This window comes from Triturus cristatus, chromosome 12, assembly GCF_964204655.1.
Source record: "Triturus cristatus chromosome 12, aTriCri1.1, whole genome shotgun sequence".
NCBI classification, from domain to species: Eukaryota; Metazoa; Chordata; class Amphibia; order Caudata; family Salamandridae; genus Triturus; species Triturus cristatus.
The window spans coordinates 661,421,941-661,444,709 of NC_140595.1; the positions used below are offsets into that span (position 1 = coordinate 661,421,941).

The window sequence follows — 22,769 nt, forward strand, 5'->3', positions numbered from 1 at the left end:
GGTGTCAAAGATATCTCCAGTAGGTGACTCATAACTCGTTGTTAATCCTGACCATTGACGCACGGGGGATGTAATGTGGATATCAGTGCTTCATTGTATCGTGGCCGGCCTGACGGTTGTAGGCCCGTATTTGTTCTTTTAAGATGCACAAATAAAGGTTTTAAAAAAAAAAAAAAAAAAAAAAAAAAAAAAAAAGAAAATATCATGAAGATCATTGAATTATACATTATTGCCTCACCCCTTCCGATCGCCTGACGAACGCCTGACAAACGCCATTCTCACCCTGCCGGGCAAAGCCAAATAAGCCATGCATATTTACAGTTCCTTTGAAAGGCAGAGCGAGGACTAGGACCTCTGTTCCGACTGAATCTGCATCCACAGAAAGGATGTTATAAGGCCCTACAAATTTCACCAAGGAGATGTGAAAGTCTTCCCCCATAAAATACTTTTTTTCCCAGATACCCCGGCTCTTAGGCAAATGAGGTTACTCCTCAAAACCCCACCCCCACTCACCATAAATATCCTTCTCTCCTGCTGTCCATTCAAATGATACAAGGTATCTTGTACATAGAGAGAAAGGGAGAATAGGCAGACTTGCTTCAAAGATTTGGTGACTTTGGATGGGTGGGTTGAATGAAGAAGTGAACCTGGTTTCTGGGAAAGGAGTATCGAGATGAAGATGAGGAAAAGTGAACATGGACCACATTCATAGGTTAGAGAAATACATTTAATAGGTTGAATGGTTTTGAAAAGTGAACTTCGAGCAGTAATTGTTGGTTTTTAAACTGCAAAGAAATTAAAAATGAATGTGGGATTGGAGGCACACTCTGAACAGAAAAGCACCATAAGCTGCTATGGTGCAACTCAAGATGGTGAATAGAACCTTTAATATGATGATGCTCTTCTTTTGCTAGTTTTTTCGAGTCACCTTTTATTGTAAGTAGCTGATACAGCATTTTTTGCAGCTCTTCAGTTTATGGTTATCATGTGAGAACACAGTTTTCATCATATTTATTATTCTACAAATGTATTTTTAAATGCACTGATGTGGTGTTTGCATGAAATGCAAGATGGCACATCATGGAATGTTTAAACTGAGCATCGCGGAGGATATGTGATATTTGGCACCCAGAGGAGTAGGACACGTAGATCCTATAAGAAGTAAAGACTCTCTAGCAAGGGCCGTCCATACTCTGAGTTTAAACTTTACTTTTTGTGAAATGGTTTATGAAAAACAACACGGCTGCTCCAGGTGAGGCTCGAACTCACAACCTCGGCATGGCTCAGTGCAAGTACTGCTGTATAAGTACCGCGCGCTAACCGATTGCGCCACTGGAGCTCTCTCTTTTCACATCTCCCCAGGTGAGCCATCTACAGCTGACCAAGTAGATGACAGACACTGCTCCATCATTCACTGTGCAAGATCGACTCACATGCTAGCATGTTATCATGACTATTAAAAATACAGTCCAAACGGAATAGATTCTATAATTGTCCTATAACATATGCTCTGTCTATTCAAAACCCCATAGAATTATATCTTGACAGTTCTGACAAAGTCTAGGGGAATCTTATGAATATTTGTAATTAGCACATAGTAAGAATTTCCCAAAAATGAAATGTAGGTCCCTGATTGGGGGAAGACGTGGAATGTGAGATCTTGCCTCAGCTGTTTTTTTCTTTTTTAGGTACAGTATATTGACACTTCAGTACCTTTTGTGAAGCAAGGTTTCAGATGGGGCTGTAGGGCAGACGAGGTGGCCGAGTGGTTAAGGCGATGGACTGCTAATCCATTGTGCTCTGCATGCGTGGGTTCGAATCCCACCTTCGTCGGAAAGCCATCAGAGTCTCTTTTGATGGCCAGCATTTCTTGTAGTATAATTACACTCTCTTTCAAGACAGAGCCAGGATCCGCTAGATGGGATCATCTGACTGTTCCATATTAACAAATATGTCAAATAAAGTGAAGTATTTTGTGCGTAATAGAAATTAGATCTTTCATGGAGTTTCCAGAGGATTGCCTTTCACTCACTCCTGGCTTATGAACCAGTTTGGATAAATAGATTGATAAGAAAGCAGCTCTTACTCCTAAAGTTTAGGCAGTCTCAAATGAATGACTGTTAACATATGTCTGCCCCACAGAGACAGATCACTTCTAATAAGTGGGTTCTCTATATGTCACTGATTGCAGACATACTAACTAGAGCTATCGGTATGGTCTTGAATGCGAAAACTCTTATTTTCTCATATGAAAATGTAGTTTTTCATACTTCCAAAAAAAGTGCCTTAAGCATGGTCTTCAATGTGTGCGCGCACGTGGACATTCATATGCAACTACGTTTCCATACAGAGTCTCAAAATCATAGATATATTCATACCTCAGTAAGAATACATGTTGCAATTTACATCCTGCGTGCAGACTGGCCTTGTAGCTCAGTGGCAGAGCACTGGTCTTGTAAACCAGGGGTCATGAGTTCAAGCCTCATCAGGGCCTTTTTACATGAGTCTTTCTGTATGTTGTTTTCAAGTCATTCTTCCCTGGAGTCACACCTTGCTTTAGGATTGCTTATTGCCAAGCTTCCCTTTCCTGCTTTCATATTATCAAGAAAATATCATGAAGATCATTGAATTATAAATTATTGCCTCACCCCTTCCGATCGCCTGACGAACGCCTGACAAACGCCATTCTCACCCTGCCGGGCAAGCCCTGCCGGGCAAAGCCAAATAAGCCATGCATATTTACAGTTCCTTTGAAAGGCAGAGCGAGGACTAGAACCTCTGTTCCGACTGAATCTGCATCCACAGAAAGGATGTTATAAGGCCCTACAAATTTCACCAAGGAGATGTGAAAGTCTTCCCCCATAAAATACTTTTTTTCCCAGATACCCCGGCTCTTAGGCAAATGAGGTTACTCCTCAAAACCCCACCCCCACTCACCATAAATATCCTTCTCTCCTGCTGTCCATTCAAATGATACAAGGTATCTTGTACATAGAGAGAAAGGGAGAATAGGCAGACTTGCTTCAAAGATTTGGTGACTTTGGATGGGTGGGTTGAATGAAGAAGTGAACCTGGTTTCTGGGAAAGGAGTATCGAGATGAAGATGAGGAAAAGTGAACATGGACCACATTCATAGGTTAGAGAAATACATTTAATAGGTTGAATGGTTTTGAAAAGTGAACTTCGAGCAGTAATTGTTGGTTTTTAAACTGCAAAGAAATTAAAAATGAATGTGGGATTGGAGGCACACTCTGAACAGAAAGGCACCATAAGCTGCTATGGTGCAACTCAAGATGGTGAATAGAACCTTTAATATGATGATGCTCTTCTTTTGCTAGTTTTTTCGAGTCACCTTTTATTGTAAGTAGCTGATACAGCATTTTTTGCAGCTCTTCAGTTTATGGTTATCATGTGAGAACACAGTTTTCATCATATTTATTATTCTACAAATGTATTTTTAAATGCACTGATGTGGTGTTTGCATGAAATGCAAGATGGCACATCATGGAATGTTTAAACTGAGCATCGCGGAGGATATGTGATATTTGGCACCCAGAGGAGTAGGACACGTAGATCCTATAAGAAGTAAAGACTCTCTAGCAAGGGCCGTCCATACTCTGAGTTTAAACTTTACTTTTTGTGAAATGGTTTATGAAAAACAACACGGCTGCTCCAGGTGAGGCTCGAACTCACAACCTCGGCATGGCTCAGTGCAAGTACTGCTGTATAAGTACCGCGCGCTAACCGATTGCGCCACTGGAGCTCTCTCTTTGCACATCTCCCCAGGTGAGCCATCTACAGCTGACCAAGTAGATGACAGACACTGCTCCATCATTCACTGTGCAAGATCGACTCACATGCTAGCATGTTATCATGACTATTAAAAATACAGTCCAAACGGAATAGATTCTATAATTGTCCTATAACATATGCTCTGTCTATTCAAAACCCCATAGAATTATATCTTGACAGTTCTGACAAAGTCTAGGGGAATCTTATGAATATTTGTAATTAGCACATAGTAAGAATTTCCCAAAAATGAAATGTAGGTCCCTGATTGGGGGAAGACGTGGAATGTGAGATCTTGCCTCAGCTGTTTTTTTCTTTTTTAGGTACAGTATATTGACACTTCAGTACCTTTTGTGAAACAAGGTTTCAGATGGGGCTGTAGGGCAGACGAGGTGGCCGAGTGGTTAAGGCGATGGCCTGCTAATCCATTGTGCTCTGCACGCGTGGGTTCAAATCCCACCTTCGTCGGAAAGCCATCAGAGTCTCTTTTGATGGCCAGCATTTCTTGTAGTATAATTACACTCTCTTTCAAGACAGAGCCAGGATCCGCTAGATGGGATCATCTGACTGTTCCATTTTAACAAATATGTCAAATAAAGTGAAGTATTTTGTGCGTAATAGAAATTAGATCTTTCATGGAGTTTCCAGAGGATTGCCTTTCACTCACTCCTGGCTTATTAACCAGTTTGGATAAATAGATTGATAAGAAAGCAGCTCTTACTCCTAAAGTTTAGGCCGTCTCAAATGAATGACTGTTAACATATGTCTGCCCCACAGAGACAGATCACTTCTAATAAGTGGGTTCTCTATATGTCACTGATTACAGACATACTAACTAGAGCTATCGGTATGGTCTTGAATGCGAAAACTCTTATTTTCTCATATGAAAATGTAGTTTTTCATACTTCCAAAAAAAGTGCCTTAAGCATGGTCTTCAATGTGTGCGCGCACGTGGACATTCATATGCAACTACGTTTCCATACAGAGTCTCAAAATCATAGATATATTCATACCTCAGTAAGAATACATGTTGCAATTTACATCCTGCGTGCAGACTGGCCTTGTAGCTCAGTGGCAGAGCACTGGTCTTGAAAACCAGGGGTCATGAGTTCAAGCCTCATCAGGGCCTTTTTACATGAGTCTTTCTGTATGTTGTTTTCAAGTCATTCTTCCCTGGAGTCACACCTTGCTTTAGGATTGCTTATTGCCAAGCTTCCCTTTCCTGCTTTCATATTATCAAGAAAATATCATGAAGATCATTGAATTATAAATTATTGCATCACCCCTTCCGATCGCCTGACGAACGCCTGACAAACGCCATTCTCACCCTGCCGGGCAAGCCCTGCCGGGCAAAGCCAAATAAGCCATGCATATTTACAGTTCCTTTGAAAGGCAGAGCGAGGACTAGGACCTCTGTTCCGACTGAATCTGCATCCACAGAAAGGATGTTATAAGGCCCTACAAATTTCACCAAGGAGATGTGAAAGTCTTCCCCCATAAAATACTTTTTTTCCCAGATACCCCGGCTCTTAGGCAAATGAGGTTACTCCTCAAAACCCCACCCCCACTCACCATAAATATCCTTCTCTCCTGCTGTCCATTCAAATGATACAAGGTATCTTGTACATAGAGAGAAAGGGAGAATAGGCAGACTTGCTTCAAAGATTTGGTGACCTTGGATGGGTGGGTTGAATGAAGAAGTGAACCTGGTTTCTGGGAAAGGAGTATCGAGATGAAGATGAGGAAAAGTGAACATGGACCACATTCATAGGTTAGAGAAATACATTTAATAGGTTGAATGGTTTTGAAAAGTGAACTTCGAGCAGTAATTGTTGGTTTTTAAACTGCAAAGAAATTAAAAATGAATGTGGGATTGGAGGCACACTCTGAGCAGAAAAGCACCATAAGCTGCTATGGTGCAACTCAAGATGGTGAATAGAACCTTTAATATGATGATGCTCTTCTTTTGCTAGTTTTTTCGAGTCACCTTTTATTGTAAGTAGCTGATACAGCATTTTTTGCAGCTCTTCAGTTTATGGTTATCATGTGAGAACACTGTTTTCATCATATTTATTATTCTACAAATGTATTTTTAAATGCACTGATGTGGTGTTTGCATGAAATGCAAGATGGCACATCATGGAATGTTTAAACTGAGCATCGCGGAGGATATGTGATATTTGGCACCCAGAGGAGTAGGACACGTAGATCCTATAAGAAGTAAAGACTCTCTAGCAAGGGCCGTCCATACTCTGAGTTTAAACTTTACTTTTTGTGAAATGGTTTATGAAAATCAACACGGCTGCTACAGGTGAGGCTCGAACTCACAACCTCGGCATGGCTCAGTGCAAGTACTGCTGTATAAGTACCACGCGCTAACCGATTGCGCCACTGGAGCTCTCTCTTTTCACATCTCCCCAGGTGAGCCATCTACAGCTGACCAAGTAGATTACAGACACTGCTCCATCATTCACTGTGCAAGATCGACTCACATGCTAGCATGTTATCATGACTATTAAAAATACAGTCCAAACGGAATAGATTCTATAATTGTCCTATAACATATGCTCTGTCTATTCAAAACCCCATAGAATTATATCTTGACAGTTCTGACAAAGTCTAGGGGAATCTTATGAATATTTGTAATTAGCACATAGTAAGAATTTCCCAAAAATAAAATGTAGGTCCCTGATTGGGGGAAGACGTGGAATGTGAGATCTTGCCTCAGCTGTTTTTTTCTTTTTTAGGTACAGTATATTGACACTTCAGTACCTTTTGTGAAGCAAGGTTTCAGATGGGGCTGTAGGGCAGACGAGGTGGCCGAGTGGTTAAGGCGATGGACTGCTAATCCATTGTGCTCTGCACGCGTGGGTTCGAATCCCACCTTCGTCGGAAAGCCATCAGAGTCTCTTTTGATGGCCAGCATTTCTTGTAGTATAATTACACTCTCTTTCAAGACAGAGCCAGGATCCGCTAGATGGGATCATCTGACTGTTCCATTTTAACAAATATGTCAAATAAAGTGAAGTATTTTGTGCGTAATAGAAATTAGATCTTTCATGGAGTTTCCAGAGGATTGCCTTTCACTCACTCCTGGCTTATTAACCAGTTTGGATAAATAGATTGATAAGAAAGCAGCTCTTACTCCTAAAGTTTAGGCCGTCTCAAATGAATGACTGTTAACATATGTCTGCCCCACAGAGACAGATCACTTCTAATAAGTGGGTTCTCTATATGTCACTGATTGCAGACATACTAACTAGAGCTATCGGTATCGTCTTGAATGCGAAAACTCTTATTTTCTCATATGAAAATGTAGTTTTTCATACTTCCAAAAAAAGTGCCTTAAGCATGGTCTTCAATGTGTGCGCGCACGTGGACATTCATATGCAACTACGTTTCCATACAGAGTCTCAAAATCATAGATATATTCATACCTCAGTAAGAATACATGTTGCAATTTACATCCTGCGTGCAGACTGGCCTTGTAGCTCAGTGGCAGAGCACTGGTCTTGTAAACCAGGGGTCATGAGTTCAAGCCTCATCAGGGCCTTTTTACATGAGTCTTTCTGTATGTTGTTTTCAAGTCATTCTTCCCTGGAGCCACACCTTGCTTTAGGATTGCTTATTGCCAAGCTTCCCTTTCCTGCTTTCATATTATCAAGAAAATATCATGAAGATCATTGAATTATAAATTATTGCCTCACCCCTTCCGATCGCCTGACGAACGCCTGACAAACGCTATTCTCACCCTGCCGGGCAAGCCCTGCCGGGCAAAGCCAAATAAGCCATGCATATTTACAGTTCCTTTGAAAGGCAGAGCGAGGACTAGGACCTCTGTTCCGACTGAATCTGCATCCACAGAAAGGATGTTATAAGGCCCTACAAATTTCACCAAGGAGATGTGAAAGTCTTCCCCCATAAAATACTTTTTTTCCCAGATACCCCGGCTCTTAGGCAAATGAGGTTACTCCTCAAAACCCCACCCCCACTCACCATAAATATCCTTCTCTCCTGCTGTCCATTCAAATGATACAAGGTATCTTGTACATAGAGAGAAAGGGAGAATAGGCAGACTTGCTTCAAAGATTTGGTGACTTTGGATGGGTGGGTTGAATGAAGAAGTGAACCTGGTTTCTGGGAAAGGAGTATCGAGATGAAGATGAGGAAAAGTGAACATGGACCACATTCATAGGTTAGAGAAATACATTTAATAGGTTGAATGGTTTTGAAAAGTGAACTTCGAGCAGTAATTGTTGATTTTTAAACTGCAAAGAAATTAAAAATGAATGTGGGATTGGAGGCACACTCTGAACAGAAAAGCACCATAAGCTGCTATGGTGCAACTCAAGATGGTGAATAGAACCTTTAATATGATGATGCTCTTCTTTTGCTAGTTTTTTCGAGTCACCTTTTATTGTAAGTAGCTGATCCAGCATTTTTTGCAGCACTTCAGTTTATGGTTATCATGTGAGAACACAGTTTTCATCATATTTATTATTCTACAAATGTATTTTTAAATGCACTGATGTGGTGTTTGCATGAAATGCAAGATGGCACATCATGGAATGTTTAAACTGAGCATCGCGGAGGATATGTGATATTTGGCACCCAGAGGAGTAGGACACGTAGATCCTATAAGAAGTAAAGACTCTCTAGCAAGGGCCGTCCATACTCTGAGTTTAAACTTTACTTTTTGTGAAATGGTTTATGAAAAACAACACGGCTGCTCCAGGTGAGGCTCGAACTCACAACCTCGGCATGGCTCAGTGCAAGTACTGCTGTATAAGTACCGCGCGCTAACCGATTGCGCCACTGGAGCTCTCTCTTTTCACATCTCCCCAGGTGAGCCATCTACAGCTGACCAAGTAGATGACAGACACTGCTCCATCATTCACTGTGCAAGATCGACTCACATGCTAGCATGTTATCATGACTATTAAAAATACAGTCCAAACGGAATAGATTCTATAATTGTCCTATAACATATGCTCTGTCTATTCAAAACCCCATAGAATTATATCTTGACAGTTCTGACAAAGTCTAGGGGAATCTTATGAATATTTGTAATTAGCACATAGTAAGAATTTCCCAAAAATGAAATGTAGGTCCCTGATTGGGGGAAGACGTGGAATGTGAGATCTTGCCTCAGCTGTTTTTTTCTTTTTTAGGTACAGTATATTGACACTTCAGTACCTTTTGTGAAGCAAGGTTTCAGATGGGGCTGTAGGGCAGACGAGGTGGCCGAGTGGTTAAGGCGATGGACTGCTAATCCATTGTGCTCTGCACGCGTGGGTTCGAATCCCACCTTCGTCGGAAAGCCATCAGAGTCTCTTTTGATGGCCAGCATTTCTTGTAGTATAATTACACTCTCTTTCAAGACAGAGCCAGGATCCGCTAGATGGGATCATCTGACTGTTCCATTTTAACAAATATGTCAAATAAAGTGAAGTATTTTGTGCGTAATAGAAATTAGATCTTTCATGGAGTTTCCAGAGGATTGCCTTTCACTCACTCCTGGCTTATTAACCAGTTTGGATAAATAGATTGATAAGAAAGCAGCTCTTACTCCTAAAGTTTAGGCCGTCTCAAATGAATGACTGTTAACATATGTCTGCCCCACAGAGACAGATCACTTCTAATAAGTGGGTTCTCTATATGTCACTGATTGCAGACATACTAACTAGAGCTATCGGTATGGTCTTGAATGCGAAAACTCTTATTTTCTCATATGAAAATGTAGTTTTTCATACTTCCAAAAAAAGTGCCTTAAGCATGGTCTTCAATGTGTGCGCGCACGTGGACATTCATATGCAACTACGTTTCCATACAGAGTCTCAAAATCATAGATATATTCATACCTCAGTAAGAATACATGTTGCAATTTACATCCTGCGTGCAGACTGGCCTTGTAGCTCAGTGGCAGAGCACTGGTCTTGTAAACCAGGGGTCATGAGTTCAAGCCTCATCAGGGCCTTTTTACATGAGTCTTTCTGTATGTTGTTTTCAAGTCATTCTTCCCTGGAGTCACACCTTGCTTTAGGATTGCTTATTGCCAAGCTTCCCTTTCCTGCTTTCATATTATCAAGAAAATATCATGAAGATCATTGAATTATAAATTATTGCCTCACCCCTTCCGATCGCCTGACGAACGCCTGACAAACGCCATTCTCACCCTGCCGGGCAAGCCCTGCCGGGCAAAGCCAAATAAGCCATGCATATTTACAGTTCCTTTGAAAGGCAGAGCGAGGACTAGGACCTCTGTTCCGACTGAATCTGCATCCACAGAAAGGATGTTATAAGGCCCTACAAATTTCACCAAGGAGATGTGAAAGTCTTCCCCCATAAAATACTTTTTTTCCCAGATACCCCGGCTCTTAGGCAAATGAGGTTACTCCTCAAAACCCCACCCCCACTCACCATAAATATCCTTCTCTCCTGCTGTCCATTCAAATGATACAAGGTATCTTGTACATAGAGAGAAAGGGAGAATAGGCAGACTTGCTTCAAAGATTTGGTGACTTTGGATGGGTGGGTTGAATGAAGAAGTGAACCTGGTTTCTGGGAAAGGAGTATCGAGATGAAGATGAGGAAAAGTGAACATGGACCACATTCATAGGTTAGAGAAATACATTTAATAGGTTGAATGGTTTTGAAAAGTGAACTTCGAGCAGTAATTGTTGGTTTTTAAACTGCAAAGAAATTAAAAATGAATGTGGGATTGGAGGCACACTCTGAACAGAAAGGCACCATAAGCTGCTATGGTGCAACTCAAGATGGTGAATAGAACCTTTAATATGATGATGCTCTTCTTTTGCTAGTTTTTTCGAGTCACCTTTTATTGTAAGTAGCTGATACAGCATTTTTTGCAGCTCTTCAGTTTATGGTTATCATGTGAGAACACAGTTTTCATCATATTTATTATTCTACAAATGTATTTTTAAATGCACTGATGTGGTGTTTGCATGAAATGCAAGATGGCACATCATGGAATGTTTAAACTGAGCATCGCGGAGGATATGTGATATTTGGCACCCAGAGGAGTAGGACACGTAGATCCTATAAGAAGTAAAGACTCTCTAGCAAGGGCCGTCCATACTCTGAGTTTAAACTTTACTTTTTGTGAAATGGTTTATGAAAAACAACACGGCTGCTCCAGGTGAGGCTCGAACTCACAACCTCGGCATGGCTCAGTGCAAGTACTGCTGTATAAGTACCGCGCGCTAACCGATTGCGCCACTGGAGCTCTCTCTTTGCACATCTCCCCAGGTGAGCCATCTACAGCTGACCAAGTAGATGACAGACACTGATCCATCATTCACTGTGCAAGATCGACTCACATGCTAGCATGTTATCATGACTATTAAAAATACAGTCCAAACGGAATAGATTCTATAATTGTCCTATAACATATGCTCTGTCTATTCAAAACCCCATAGAATTATATCTTGACAGTTCTGACAAAGTCTAGGGGAATCTTATGAATATTTGTAATTAGCACATAGTAAGAATTTTCCAAAAATGAAATGTAGGTCCCTGATTGGGGGAAGACGTGGAATGTGAGATCTTGCCTCAGCTGTTTTTTTCTTTTTTAGGTACAGTATATTGACACTTCAGTACCTTTTGTGAAACAAGGTTTCAGATGGGGCTGTAGGGCAGACGAGGTGGCCGAGTGGTTAAGGCGATGGACTGCTAATCCATTGTGCTCTGCACGCGTGGGTTCAAATCCCAACTTCGTCGGAAAGCCATCAGAGTCTCTTTTGATGGCCAGCATTTCTTGTAGTATAATTACACTCTCTTTCAAGACAGAGCCAGGATCCGCTAGATGGGATCATCTGACTGTTCCATTTTAACAAATATGTCAAATAAAGTGAAGTATTTTGTGCGTAATAGAAATTAGATCTTTCATGGAGTTTCCAGAGGATTGCCTTTCACTCACTCCTGGCTTATTAACCAGTTTGGATAAATAGATTGATAAGAAAGCAGCTCTTACTCCTAAAGTTTAGGCCGTCTCAAATGAATGACTGTTAACATATGTCTGCCCCACAGAGACAGATCACTTCTAATAAGTGGGTTCTCTATATGTCACTGATTACAGACATACTAACTAGAGCTATCGGTATGGTCTTGAATGCGAAAACTCTTATTTTCTCATATGAAAATGTAGTTTTTCATACTTCCAAAAAAAGTGCCTTAAGCATGGTCTTCAATGTGTGCGCGCACGTGGACATTCATATGCAACTACGTTTCCATACAGAGTCTCAAAATCATAGATATATTCATACCTCAGTAAGAATACATGTTGCAATTTACATCCTGCGTGCAGATTGGCCTTGTAGCTCAGTGGCAGAGCACTGGTCTTGAAAACCAGGGGTCATGAGTTCAAGCCTCATCAGGGCCTTTTTACATGAGTCTTTCTGTATGTTGTTTTCAAGTCATTCTTCCCTGGAGTCACACCTTGCTTTAGGATTGCTTATTGCCAAGCTTCCCTTTCCTGCTTTCATATTATCAAGAAAATATCATGAAGATCATTGAATTATAAATTATTGCATCACCCCTTCCGATCGCCTGACGAACGCCTGACAAACGCCATTCTCACCCTGCCGGTCAAAGCCAAATAAGCCATGCATATTTACAGTTCCTTTGAAAGGCAGAGCGAGGACTAGGACCTCTGTTCCGACTGAATCTGCATCCACAGAAAGGATGTTATAAGGCCCTACAAATTTCACCAAGGAGATGTGAAAGTCTTCCCCCATAAAATACTTTTTTTCCCAGATACCCCGGCTCTTAGGCAAATGAGGTTACTCCTCAAAACCCCACCCCCACTCACCATAAATATCCTTCTCTCCTGCTGTCCATTCAAATGATACAAGGTATCTTGTACATAGAGAGAAAGGGAGAATAGGCAGACTTGCTTCAAAGATTTGGTGACTTTGGATGGGTGGGTTGAATGAAGAAGTGAACCTGGTTTCTGGGAAAGGAGTATCGAGATGAAGATGAGGAAAAGTGAACATGGACCACATTCATAGGTTAGAGAAATACATTTAATAGGTTGAATGGTTTTGAAAAGTGAACTTCGAGCAGTAATTGTTGGTTTTTAAACTGCAAAGAAATTAAAAATGAATGTGGGATTGGAGGCACACTCTGAACAGAAAGGCACCATAAGCTGCTATGGTGCAACTCAAGATGGTGAATAGAACCTTTAATATGATGATGCTCTTCTTTTGCTAGTTTTTTCGAGTCACCTTTTATTGTAAGTAGCTGATACAGCATTTTTTGCAGCTCTTCAGTTTATGGTTATCATGTGAGAACACAGTTTTCATCATATTTATTATTCTACAAATGTATTTTTAAATGCACTGATGTGGTGTTTGCATGAAATGCAAGATGGCACATCATGGAATGTTTAAACTGAGCATCGCGGAGGATATGTGATATTTGGCACCCAGAGGAGTAGGACACGTAGATCCTATAAGAAGTAAAGACTCTCTAGCAAGGGCCGTCCATACTCTGAGTTTAAACTTTACTTGTTGTGAAATGGTTTATGAAAAACAACACGGCTGCTCCAGGTGAGGCTCAAACTCACAACCTCGGCATGGCTCAGTGCAAGTACTGCTGTATAAGTACCGCGCGCTAACCGATTGCGCCACTGGAGCTCTCTCTTTGCACATCTCCCCAGGTGAGCCATCTACAGCTGACCAAGTAGATGACAGACACTGCTCCATCATTCACTGTGCAAGATCGACTCACATGCTAGCATGTTATCATGACTATTAAAAATACAGTCCAAACGGAATAGATTCTATAATTGTCCTATAACATATGCTCTGTCTATTCAAAACCCCATAGAATTATATCTTGACAGTTCTGACAAAGTCTAGGGGAATCTTATGAATATTTGTAATTAGCACATAGTAAGAATTTCCCAAAAATGAAATGTAGGTCCCTGATTGGGGGAAGACGTGGAATGTGAGATCTTGCCTCAGCTGTTTTTTTCTTTTTTAGGTACAGTATATTGACACTTCAGTACCTTTTGTGAAACAAGGTTTCAGATGGGGCTGTAGGGCAGACGAGGTGGCCGAGTGGTTAAGGCGATGGACTGCTAATCCATTGTGCTCTGCACGCGTGGGTTCAAATCCCAACTTCGTCGGAAAGCCATCAGAGTCTCTTTTGATGGCCAGCATTTCTTGTAGTATAATTACACTCTCTTTCAAGACAGAGCCAGGATCCGCTAGATGGGATCATCTGACTGTTCCATTTTAACAAATATGTCAAATAAAGTGAAGTATTTTGTGCGTAATAGAAATTAGATCTTTCATGGAGTTTCCAGAGGATTGCCTTTCACTCACTCCTGGCTTATTAACCAGTTTGGATAAATAGATTGATAAGAAAGCAGCTCTTACTCCTAAAGTTTAGGCCGTCTCAAATGAATGACTGTTAACATATGTCTGCCCCACAGAGACAGATCACTTCTAATAAGTGGGTTCTCTATATGTCACTGATTACAGACATACTAACTAGAGCTATCGGTATGGTCTTGAATGCGAAAACTCTTATTTTCTCATATGAAAATGTAGTTTTTCATACTTCCAAAAAAAGTGCCTTAAGCATGGTCTTCAATGTGTGCGCGCACGTGGACATTCATATGCAACTACGTTTCCATACAGAGTCTCAAAATCATAGATATATTCATACCTCAGTAAGAATACATGTTGCAATTTACATCCTGCGTGCAGACTGGCCTTGTAGCTCAGTGGCAGAGCACTGGTCTTGAAAACCAGGGGTCATGAGTTCAAGCCTCTTCAGGGCCTTTTTACATGAGTCTTTCTGTATGTTGTTTTCAAGTCATTCTTCCCTGGAGTCACACCTTGCTTTAGGATTGCTTATTGCCAAGCTTCCCTTTCCTGCTTTCATATTATCAAGAAAATATCATGAAGATCATTGAATTATAAATTATTGCATCACCCCTTCCGATCGCCTGACGAACGCCTGACAAACGCCATTCTCACCCTGCCGGGCAAAGCCAAATAAGCCATTCATATTTACAGTTCCTTTGAAAGGCAGAGCGAGGACTAGGACCTCTGTTCCGACTGAATCTGCATCCACAGAAAGGATGTTATAAGGCCCTACAAATTTCACCAAGGAGATGTGAAAGTCTTCCCCCATAAAATACTTTTTTTCCCAGATACCCCGGCTCTTAGGCAAATGAGGTTACTCCTCAAAACCCCACCCCCACTCACCATAAATATCCTTCTCTCCTGCTGTCCATTCAAATGATACAAGGTATCTTGTACATAGAGAGAAAGGGAGAATAGGCAGACTTGCTTCAAAGATTTGGTGACCTTGGATGGGTGGGTTGAATGAAGAAGTGAACCTGGTTTCTGGGAAAGGAGTATCGAGATGAAGATGAGGAAAAGTGAACATGGACCACATTCATAGGTTAGAGAAATACATTTAATAGGTTGAATGGTTTTGAAAAGTGAACTTCGAGCAGTAATTGTTGGTTTTTAAACTGCAAAGAAATTAAAAATGAATGTGGGATTGGAGGCACACTCTGAACAGAAAGGCACCATAAGCTGCTATGGTGCAACTCAAGATGGTGAATAGAACCTTTAATATGATGATGCTCTTCTTTTGCTAGTTTTTTCGAGTCACCTTTTATTGTAAGTAGCTGATACAGCATTTTTTGCAGCTCTTCAGTTTATGGTTATCATGTGAGAACACTGTTTTCATCATATTTATTATTCTACAAATGTATTTTTAAATGCACTGATGTGGTGTTTGCATGAAATGCAAGATGGCACATCATGGAATGTTTAAACTGAGCATCGCGGAGGATATGTGATATTTGGCACCCAGAGGAGTAGGACACGTAGATCCTATAAGAAGTAAAGACTCTCTAGCAAGGGCCGTCCATACTCTGAGTTTAAACTTTACTTTTTGTGAAATGGTTTATGAAAAACAACACGGCTGCTCCAGGTGAGGCTCGAACTCACAACCTCGGCATGGCTCAGTGCAAGTACTGCTGTATAAGTACCGCGCGCTAACCGATTGCGCCACTGGAGCTCTCTCTTTGCACATCTCCCCAGGTGAGCCATCTACAGCTGACCAAGTAGATGACAGACACTGCTCCATCATTCACTGTGCAAGATCGACTCACATGCTAGCATGTTATCATGACTATTAAAAATACAGTCCAAACGGAATAGATTCTATAATTGTCCTATAACATATGCTCTGTCTATTCAAAACCCCATAGAATTATATCTTGACAGTTCTGACAAAGTCTAGGGGAATCTTATGAATATTTGTAATTAGCACATAGTAAGAATTTCCCAAAAATGAAATGTAGGTCCCTGATTGGGGGAAGACGTGGAATGTGAGATCTTGCCTCAGCTGTTTTTTTCTTTTTTAGGTACAGTATATTGACACTTCAGTACCTTTTGTGAAACAAGGTTTCAGATGGGGCTGTAGGGCAGACGAGGTGGCCGAGTGGTTAAGGCGATGGACTGCTAATCCATTGTGCTCTGCACGCGTGGGTTCAAATCCCACCTTCGTCGGAAAGCCATCAGAGTCTCTTTTGATGGCCAGCATTTCTTGTAGTATAATTACACTCTCTTTCAAGACAGAGCCAGGATCCGCTAGATGGGATCATCTGACTGTTCCATTTTAACAAATATGTCAAATAAAGTGAAGTATTTTGTGCGTAATAGAAATTAGATCTTTCATGGAGTTTCCAGAGGATTGCCTTTCACTCACTCCTGGCTTATTAACCAGTTTGGATAAATAGATTGATAAGAAAGCAGCTCTTACTCCTAAAGTTTAGGCCGTCTCAAATGAATGACTGTTAACATATGTCTGCCCCACAGAGACAGATCACTTCTAATAAGTGGGTTCTCTATATGTCACTGATTACAGACATACTAACTAGAGCTATCGGTATGGTCTTGAATGCGAAAACTCTTATTTTCTCATATGAAAATGTAGTTTTTCATACTTCCAAAAAAAGTGCCTTAAGCATGGTCTTCAATGTGTGCGCGCACGTGGACATTCATATGCAACTACGTTTCCATACAGAGTCTCAAAATCATAGATATATTCATACCTCAGTAAGAATACATGTTGCAATTTACATCCTGCGTGCAGACTGGCCTTGTAGCTCAGTGGCAGAGCACTGGTCTTGAAAACCAGGGGTCATGAGTTCAAGCCTCATCAGGGCCTTTTTACATGAGTCTTTCTGTATGTTGTTTTCAAGTCATTCTTCCCTGGAGTCACACCTTGCTTTAGGATTGCTTATTGCCAAGCTTCCCTTTCCTGCTTTCATATTATCAAGAAAATATCATGAAGATCATTGAATTATAAATTATTGCATCACCCCTTCCGATCGCCTGACGAACGCCTGACAAACGCCATTCTCACCCTGCCGGGCAAGCCCTGCCGGGCAAAGCCAAATAAGCCATGCATATTTACAGTTCCTTTGAAAGGCAGAGCGAGGACTAGGACCTCTGTTCCGACTGAATCTGCATCCACAGAAAGGATGTTATAAGGCCCTACAAATTTCACCAAGGAGATGTGAAAGTCTTCCCCCATAAAATACTTTTTTTCCCAGATACCCCGGCTCTTAGGCAAATGAGGTTACTCCTCAAAACCCCACCCCCACTCACCATAAATATCCTTCTCTCCTGCTGTCCATTCAAATGATACAAGGTATCTTGTACATAGAGAGAAAGGGAGAATAGGCAGACTTGCTTCAAAGATTTGGTGACTTTGGATGGGTGGGTTGAATGAAGAAGTGAACCTGGTTTCTGGGAAAGGAGTATCGAGATGAAGATGAGGAAAAGTGAACATGGACCACATTCATAGGTTAGAGAAATACATTTAATAGGTTGAATGGTTTTGAAAAGTGAACTTCGAGCAGTAATTGTTGGTTTTTAAACTGCAAAGAAATTAAAAATGAATGTGGGATTGGAGGCACACTCTGAACAGAAAAGCACCATAAGCTGCTATGGTGCAACTCAAGATGGTGAATAGAACCTTTAATATGATGATGCTCTTCTTTTGCTAGTTTTTTCGAGTCACCTTTTATTGTAAGTAGCTGATCCAGCATTTTTTGCAGCACTTCAGTTTATGGTTATCATGTGAGAACACAGTTTTCATCATATTTATTATTCTACAAATGTATTTTTAAATGCACTGATGTGGTGTTTGCATGAAATGCAAGATGGCACATCATGGAATGTTTAAACTGAGCATCGCGGAGGATATGTGATATTTGGCACCCAGAGGAGTAGGACACGTAGATCCTATAAGAAGTAAAGACTCTCTAGCAAGGGCCGTCCATACTCTGAGTTTAAACTTTACTTTTTGTGAAATGGTTTATGAAAAACAACACGGCTGCTCCAGGTGAGGCTCGAACTCACAACCTCGGCATGGCTCAGTGCAAGTACTGCTGTATAAGTACCGCGCGCTAACCGATTGCGCCACTGGAGCTCTCTCTTTTCACATCTCCCCAGGTGAGCCATCTACAGCTGACCAAGTAGATGACAGACACTGCTCCATCATTCACTGTGCAAGATCGACTCACATGCTAGCATGTTATCATGACTATTAAAAATACAGTCCAAACGGAATAGATTCTATAATTGTCCTATAACATATGCTCTGTCTATTCAAAACCCCATAGAATTATATCTTGACAGTTCTGACAAAGTCTAGGGGAATCTTATGAATATTTGTAATTAGCACATAGTAAGAATTTCCCAAAAATGAAATGTAGGTCCCTGATTGGGGGAAGACGTGGAATGTGAGATCTTGCCTCAGCTGTTTTTTTCTTTTTTAGGTACAGTATATTGACACTTCAGTACCTTTTGTGAAGCAAGGTTTCAGATGGGGCTGTAGGGCAGACGAGGTGGCCGAGTGGTTAAGGCGATGGACTGCTAATCCATTGTGCTCTGCACGCGTGGGTTCGAATCCCACCTTCGTCGGAAAGCCATCAGAGTCTCTTTTGATGGCCAGCATTTCTTGTAGTATAATTACACTCTCTTTCAAGACAGAGCCAGGATCCGCTAGATGGGATCATCTGACTGTTCCATTTTAACAAATATGTCAAATAAAGTGAAGTATTTTGTGCGTAATAGAAATTAGATCTTTCATGGAGTTTCCAGAGGATTGCCTTTCACTCACTCCTGGCTTATTACCCAGTTTGGATAAATAGATTGATAAGAAAGCAGCTCTTACTCCTAAAGTTTAGGCCGTCTCAAATGAATGACTGTTAACATATGTCTGCCCCACAGAGACAGATCACTTCTAATAAGTGGGTTCTCTATATGTCACTGATTGCAGACATACTAACTAGAGCTATCGGTATGGTCTTGAATGCGAAAACTCTTATTTTCTCATATGAAAATGTAGTTTTTCATACTTCCAAAAAAAGTGCCTTAAGCATGGTCTTCAATGTGTGCGCGCACGTGGACATTCATATGCAACTACGTTTCCATACAGAGTCTCAAAATCATAGATATATTCATACCTCAGTAAGAATACATGTTGCAATTTACATCCTGCGTGCAGACTGGCCTTGTAGCTCAGTGGCAGAGCACTGGTCTTGTAAACCAGGGGTCATGAGTTCAAGCCTCATCAGGGCCTTTTTACATGAGTCTTTCTGTATGTTGTTTTCAAGTCATTCTTCCCTGGAGTCACACCTTGCTTTAGGATTGCCTTTTGCCAAGCTTCCCTTTCCTGCTTTCATATTATCAAGAAAATATCATGAAGATCATTGAATTATAAATTATTGCCTCACCCCTTCCGATCGCCTGACGAACGCCTGACGAACGCCATTCTCACCCTGCCGGGCAAGCCCTGCCGGGCAAAGCCAAATAAGCCATGCATATTTACAGTTCCTTTGAAAGGCAGAGCGAGGACTAGGACCTCTGTTCCGACTGAATCTGCATCCACAGAAAGGATGTTATAAGGCGCTACAAATTTCACCAAGGAGATGTGAAAGTCTTCCCCCATAAAATACTTTTTTTCCCAGATACCCCGGCTCTTAGGCAAATGAGGTTACTCCTCAAAACCCCACCCCCACTCACCATAAATATCCTTCTCTCCTGCTGTCCATTCAAATGATACAAGGTATCTTGTACATAGAGAGAAAGGGAGAATAGGCAGACTTGCTTCAAAGATTTGGTGACCTTGGATGGGTGGGTTGAATGAAGAAGTGAACCTGGTTTCTGGCAAAGGAGTATCGAGATGAAGATGAGGAAAAGTGAACATGGACCACATTCATAGGTTAGAGAAATACATTTAATAGGTTGAATGGTTTTGAAAAGTGAACTTCGAGCAGTAATTGTTGTTTTTTAAACTGCAAAGAAATTAAAAATGAATGTGGGATTGGAGGCACACTCTGAGCAGAAAAGCACCATAAGCTGCTATGGTGCAACTCAAGATGGTGAATAGAACCTTTAATATGATGATGCTCTTCTTTTGCTAGTTTTTTCGAGTCACCTTTTATTGTAAGTAGCTGATACAGCATTTTTTGCAGCTCTTCAGTTTATGGTTATCATGTGAGAACACTGTTTTCATCATATTTATTATTCTACAAATGTATTTTTAAATGCACTGATGTGGTGTTTGCATGAAATGCAAGATGGCACATCATGGAATGTTTAAACTGAGCATCGCGGAGGATATGTGATATTTGGCACCCAGAGGAGTAGGACACGTAGATCCTATAAGAAGTAAAGACTCTCTCAAGGGCCGTCCATACTCTGAGTTTAAACTTTACTTTTTGTGAAATGGTTTATGAAAATCAACACGGCTGCTACAGGTGAGGCTCGAACTCACAACCTCGGCATGGCTCAGTGCAAGTACTGCTGTATAAGTACCGCGCGCTTACCGATTGCGCCACTGGAGCTCTCTCTTTTCACATCTCCCCAGGTGAGCCATCTACAGCTGACCAAGTAGATGACAGACACTGCTCCATCATTCACTGTGCAAGATCGACTCACATGCTAGCATGTTATCATGACTATTAAAAATACAGTCCAAACGGAATAGATTCTATAATTGTCCTATAACATATGCTCTGTCTATTCAAAACCCCATAGAATTATATCTTGACAGTTCTGACAAAGTCTAGGGGAATCTTATGAATATTTGTAATTAGCACATAGTAAGAATTTCCCAAAAATGAAATGTAGGTCCCTGATTGGGGGAAGACGTGGAATGTGAGATCTTGCCTCAGCTGTTTTTTTCTTTTTTAGGTACAGTATATTGACACTTCAGTACCTTTTGTGAAGCAAGGTTTCAGATGGGGCTGTAGGGCAGATGAGGTGGCCGAGTGGTTAAGGCGATGGACTGCTAATCCATTGTGCTCTGCACGCGTGGGTTCGAATCCCACCTTCGTCGGAAAGCCATCAGAGTCTCTTTTGATGGCCAGCATTTCTTGTAGTATAATTACACTCTCTTTCAAGACAGAGCCAGGATCCGCTAGATGGGATCATCTGACTGTTCCATTTTAACAAATATGTCAAATAAAGTGAAGTATTTTGTGCGTAATAGAAATTAGATCTTTCATGGAGTTTCCAGAGGATTGCCTTTCACTCACTCCTGGCTTATTACCCAGTTTGGATAAATAGATTGATAAGAAAGCAGCTCTTACTCCTAAAGTTTAGGCCGTCTCAAATGAATGACTGTTAACATATGTCTGCCCCACAGAGACAGATCACTTCTAATAAGTGGGTTCTCTATATGTCACTGATTGCAGACATACTAACTAGAGCTATCGGTATGGTCTTGAATGCGAAAACTCTTATTTTCTCATATGAAAATGTAGTTTTTCATACTTCCAAAAAAAGTGCCTTAAGCATGGTCTTCAATGTGTGCGCGCACGTGGACATTCATATGCAACTACGTTTCCATACAGAGTCTCAAAATCATAGATATATTCATACCTCAGTAAGAATACATGTTGCAATTTACATCCTGCGTGCAGACTGGCCTTGTAGCTCAGTGGCAGAGCACTGGTCTTGTAAACCAGGGGTCATGAGTTCAAGCCTCATCAGGGCCTTTTTACATGAGTCTTTCTGTATGTTGTTTTCAAGTCATTCTTCCCTGGAGTCACACCTTGCTTTAGGATTGCTTATTGCCAAGCTTCCCTTTCCTGCTTTCATATTATCAAGAAAATATCATGAAGATCATTGAATTATAAATTATTGCCTTACCCCTTCCGATCGCCTGACGAACGCCTGACAAACGCCATTCTCACCCTGCCGGGCAAGCCCTGCCGGGCAAAGCCAAATAAGCCATGCATATTTACAGTTCCTTTGAAAGGCAGAGCGAGTACTAGGACCTCTGTTCCGACTGAATCTGCATCCACAGAAAGGATGTTATAAGGCCCTACAAATTTCACCAAGGAGATGTGAAAGTCTTCCCCCATAAAATACTTTTTTTCCCAGATACCCCGGCTCTTAGGCAAATGAGGTTACTCCTCAAAACCCCACCCCCACTCACCATAAATATCCTTCTCTCCTGCTGTCCATTCAAATGATACAAGGTATCTTGTACATAGAGAGAAAGGGAGAATAGGCAGACTTGCTTCAAAGATTTGGTGACCTTGGATGGGTGGGTTAAATGAAGAAGTGAACCTGGTTTCTGGCAAAGGAGTATCGAGATGAAGATGAGGAAAAGTGAACATGGACCACATTCATAGGTTAGAGAAATACATTTAATAGGTTGAATGGTTTTGAAAAGTGAACTTCGAGCAGTAATTGTTGGTTTTTAAACTGCAAAGAAATTAAAAATGAATGTGGGATTGGAAGCACACTCTGAGCAGAAAAGCACCATAAGCTGCTATGGTGCAACTCAAGATGGTGAATAGAACCTTTAATATGATGATGCTCTTCTTTTGCTAGTTTTTTCGAGTCACCTTTTATTGTAAGTAGCTGATACAGCATTTTTTGCAGCTCTTCAGTTTATGGTTA

The 22,769-nt window shown here is 41.1% G+C and overlaps 20 non-coding genes across 20 annotated transcripts; 13 read left to right on the forward strand and 7 right to left on the reverse strand.

Annotated features, from left to right (window-relative positions):
- Nucleotides 1-1,244: 1,244 nt before the first annotated feature.
- TRNAI-UAU (transfer RNA isoleucine (anticodon UAU)) lies at nt 1,245-1,339 on the reverse strand. The gene is made up of 2 exons: nt 1,302-1,339; nt 1,245-1,280 (listed from the first exon to the last, which is right to left on the reverse strand). It is a non-coding gene; the product is annotated as a tRNA-Ile (tRNA).
- A 1,083-nt stretch (nt 1,340-2,422) lies between these two features.
- Nucleotides 2,423-2,494, forward strand: TRNAT-UGU (transfer RNA threonine (anticodon UGU)). Its single transcript has one exon. It is a non-coding gene; the product is annotated as a tRNA-Thr (tRNA).
- Nucleotides 2,495-3,668: 1,174 nt separating this feature from the next.
- TRNAI-UAU (transfer RNA isoleucine (anticodon UAU)) lies at nt 3,669-3,763 on the reverse strand. Its single transcript has 2 exons — nt 3,726-3,763; nt 3,669-3,704 (listed from the first exon to the last, which is right to left on the reverse strand). It is a non-coding gene; the product is annotated as a tRNA-Ile (tRNA).
- A 1,083-nt stretch (nt 3,764-4,846) lies between these two features.
- On the forward strand, nt 4,847-4,918 carry TRNAS-UGA (transfer RNA serine (anticodon UGA)). Its single transcript has one exon. It is a non-coding gene; the product is annotated as a tRNA-Ser (tRNA).
- A 1,681-nt stretch (nt 4,919-6,599) lies between these two features.
- On the forward strand, nt 6,600-6,681 carry TRNAS-GCU (transfer RNA serine (anticodon GCU)). Its single transcript has one exon. It is a non-coding gene; the product is annotated as a tRNA-Ser (tRNA).
- Nucleotides 6,682-7,270: 589 nt separating this feature from the next.
- On the forward strand, nt 7,271-7,342 carry TRNAT-UGU (transfer RNA threonine (anticodon UGU)). Its single transcript has one exon. It is a non-coding gene; the product is annotated as a tRNA-Thr (tRNA).
- A 1,174-nt stretch (nt 7,343-8,516) lies between these two features.
- TRNAI-UAU (transfer RNA isoleucine (anticodon UAU)) lies at nt 8,517-8,611 on the reverse strand. The gene is made up of 2 exons: nt 8,574-8,611; nt 8,517-8,552 (listed from the first exon to the last, which is right to left on the reverse strand). It is a non-coding gene; the product is annotated as a tRNA-Ile (tRNA).
- A 412-nt stretch (nt 8,612-9,023) lies between these two features.
- On the forward strand, nt 9,024-9,105 carry TRNAS-GCU (transfer RNA serine (anticodon GCU)). Its single transcript has one exon. It is a non-coding gene; the product is annotated as a tRNA-Ser (tRNA).
- A 589-nt stretch (nt 9,106-9,694) lies between these two features.
- TRNAT-UGU (transfer RNA threonine (anticodon UGU)) lies at nt 9,695-9,766 on the forward strand. The gene has a single exon. It is a non-coding gene; the product is annotated as a tRNA-Thr (tRNA).
- Nucleotides 9,767-10,940: 1,174 nt separating this feature from the next.
- On the reverse strand, nt 10,941-11,035 carry TRNAI-UAU (transfer RNA isoleucine (anticodon UAU)). Its single transcript has 2 exons — nt 10,998-11,035; nt 10,941-10,976 (listed from the first exon to the last, which is right to left on the reverse strand). It is a non-coding gene; the product is annotated as a tRNA-Ile (tRNA).
- A 1,083-nt stretch (nt 11,036-12,118) lies between these two features.
- On the forward strand, nt 12,119-12,190 carry TRNAS-UGA (transfer RNA serine (anticodon UGA)). Its single transcript has one exon. It is a non-coding gene; the product is annotated as a tRNA-Ser (tRNA).
- Nucleotides 12,191-13,350: 1,160 nt separating this feature from the next.
- TRNAI-UAU (transfer RNA isoleucine (anticodon UAU)) lies at nt 13,351-13,445 on the reverse strand. The gene is made up of 2 exons: nt 13,408-13,445; nt 13,351-13,386 (listed from the first exon to the last, which is right to left on the reverse strand). It is a non-coding gene; the product is annotated as a tRNA-Ile (tRNA).
- A 1,083-nt stretch (nt 13,446-14,528) lies between these two features.
- On the forward strand, nt 14,529-14,600 carry TRNAS-UGA (transfer RNA serine (anticodon UGA)). Its single transcript has one exon. It is a non-coding gene; the product is annotated as a tRNA-Ser (tRNA).
- A 1,160-nt stretch (nt 14,601-15,760) lies between these two features.
- On the reverse strand, nt 15,761-15,855 carry TRNAI-UAU (transfer RNA isoleucine (anticodon UAU)). Its single transcript has 2 exons — nt 15,818-15,855; nt 15,761-15,796 (listed from the first exon to the last, which is right to left on the reverse strand). It is a non-coding gene; the product is annotated as a tRNA-Ile (tRNA).
- A 412-nt stretch (nt 15,856-16,267) lies between these two features.
- On the forward strand, nt 16,268-16,349 carry TRNAS-GCU (transfer RNA serine (anticodon GCU)). The gene has a single exon. It is a non-coding gene; the product is annotated as a tRNA-Ser (tRNA).
- A 589-nt stretch (nt 16,350-16,938) lies between these two features.
- Nucleotides 16,939-17,010, forward strand: TRNAS-UGA (transfer RNA serine (anticodon UGA)). Its single transcript has one exon. It is a non-coding gene; the product is annotated as a tRNA-Ser (tRNA).
- Nucleotides 17,011-18,184: 1,174 nt separating this feature from the next.
- Nucleotides 18,185-18,279, reverse strand: TRNAI-UAU (transfer RNA isoleucine (anticodon UAU)). Its single transcript has 2 exons — nt 18,242-18,279; nt 18,185-18,220 (listed from the first exon to the last, which is right to left on the reverse strand). It is a non-coding gene; the product is annotated as a tRNA-Ile (tRNA).
- A 412-nt stretch (nt 18,280-18,691) lies between these two features.
- TRNAS-GCU (transfer RNA serine (anticodon GCU)) lies at nt 18,692-18,773 on the forward strand. Its single transcript has one exon. It is a non-coding gene; the product is annotated as a tRNA-Ser (tRNA).
- A 589-nt stretch (nt 18,774-19,362) lies between these two features.
- On the forward strand, nt 19,363-19,434 carry TRNAT-UGU (transfer RNA threonine (anticodon UGU)). The gene has a single exon. It is a non-coding gene; the product is annotated as a tRNA-Thr (tRNA).
- Nucleotides 19,435-21,784: 2,350 nt separating this feature from the next.
- On the forward strand, nt 21,785-21,856 carry TRNAT-UGU (transfer RNA threonine (anticodon UGU)). The gene has a single exon. It is a non-coding gene; the product is annotated as a tRNA-Thr (tRNA).
- The last annotated feature ends 913 nt before the right edge of the window (nt 21,857-22,769 follow it).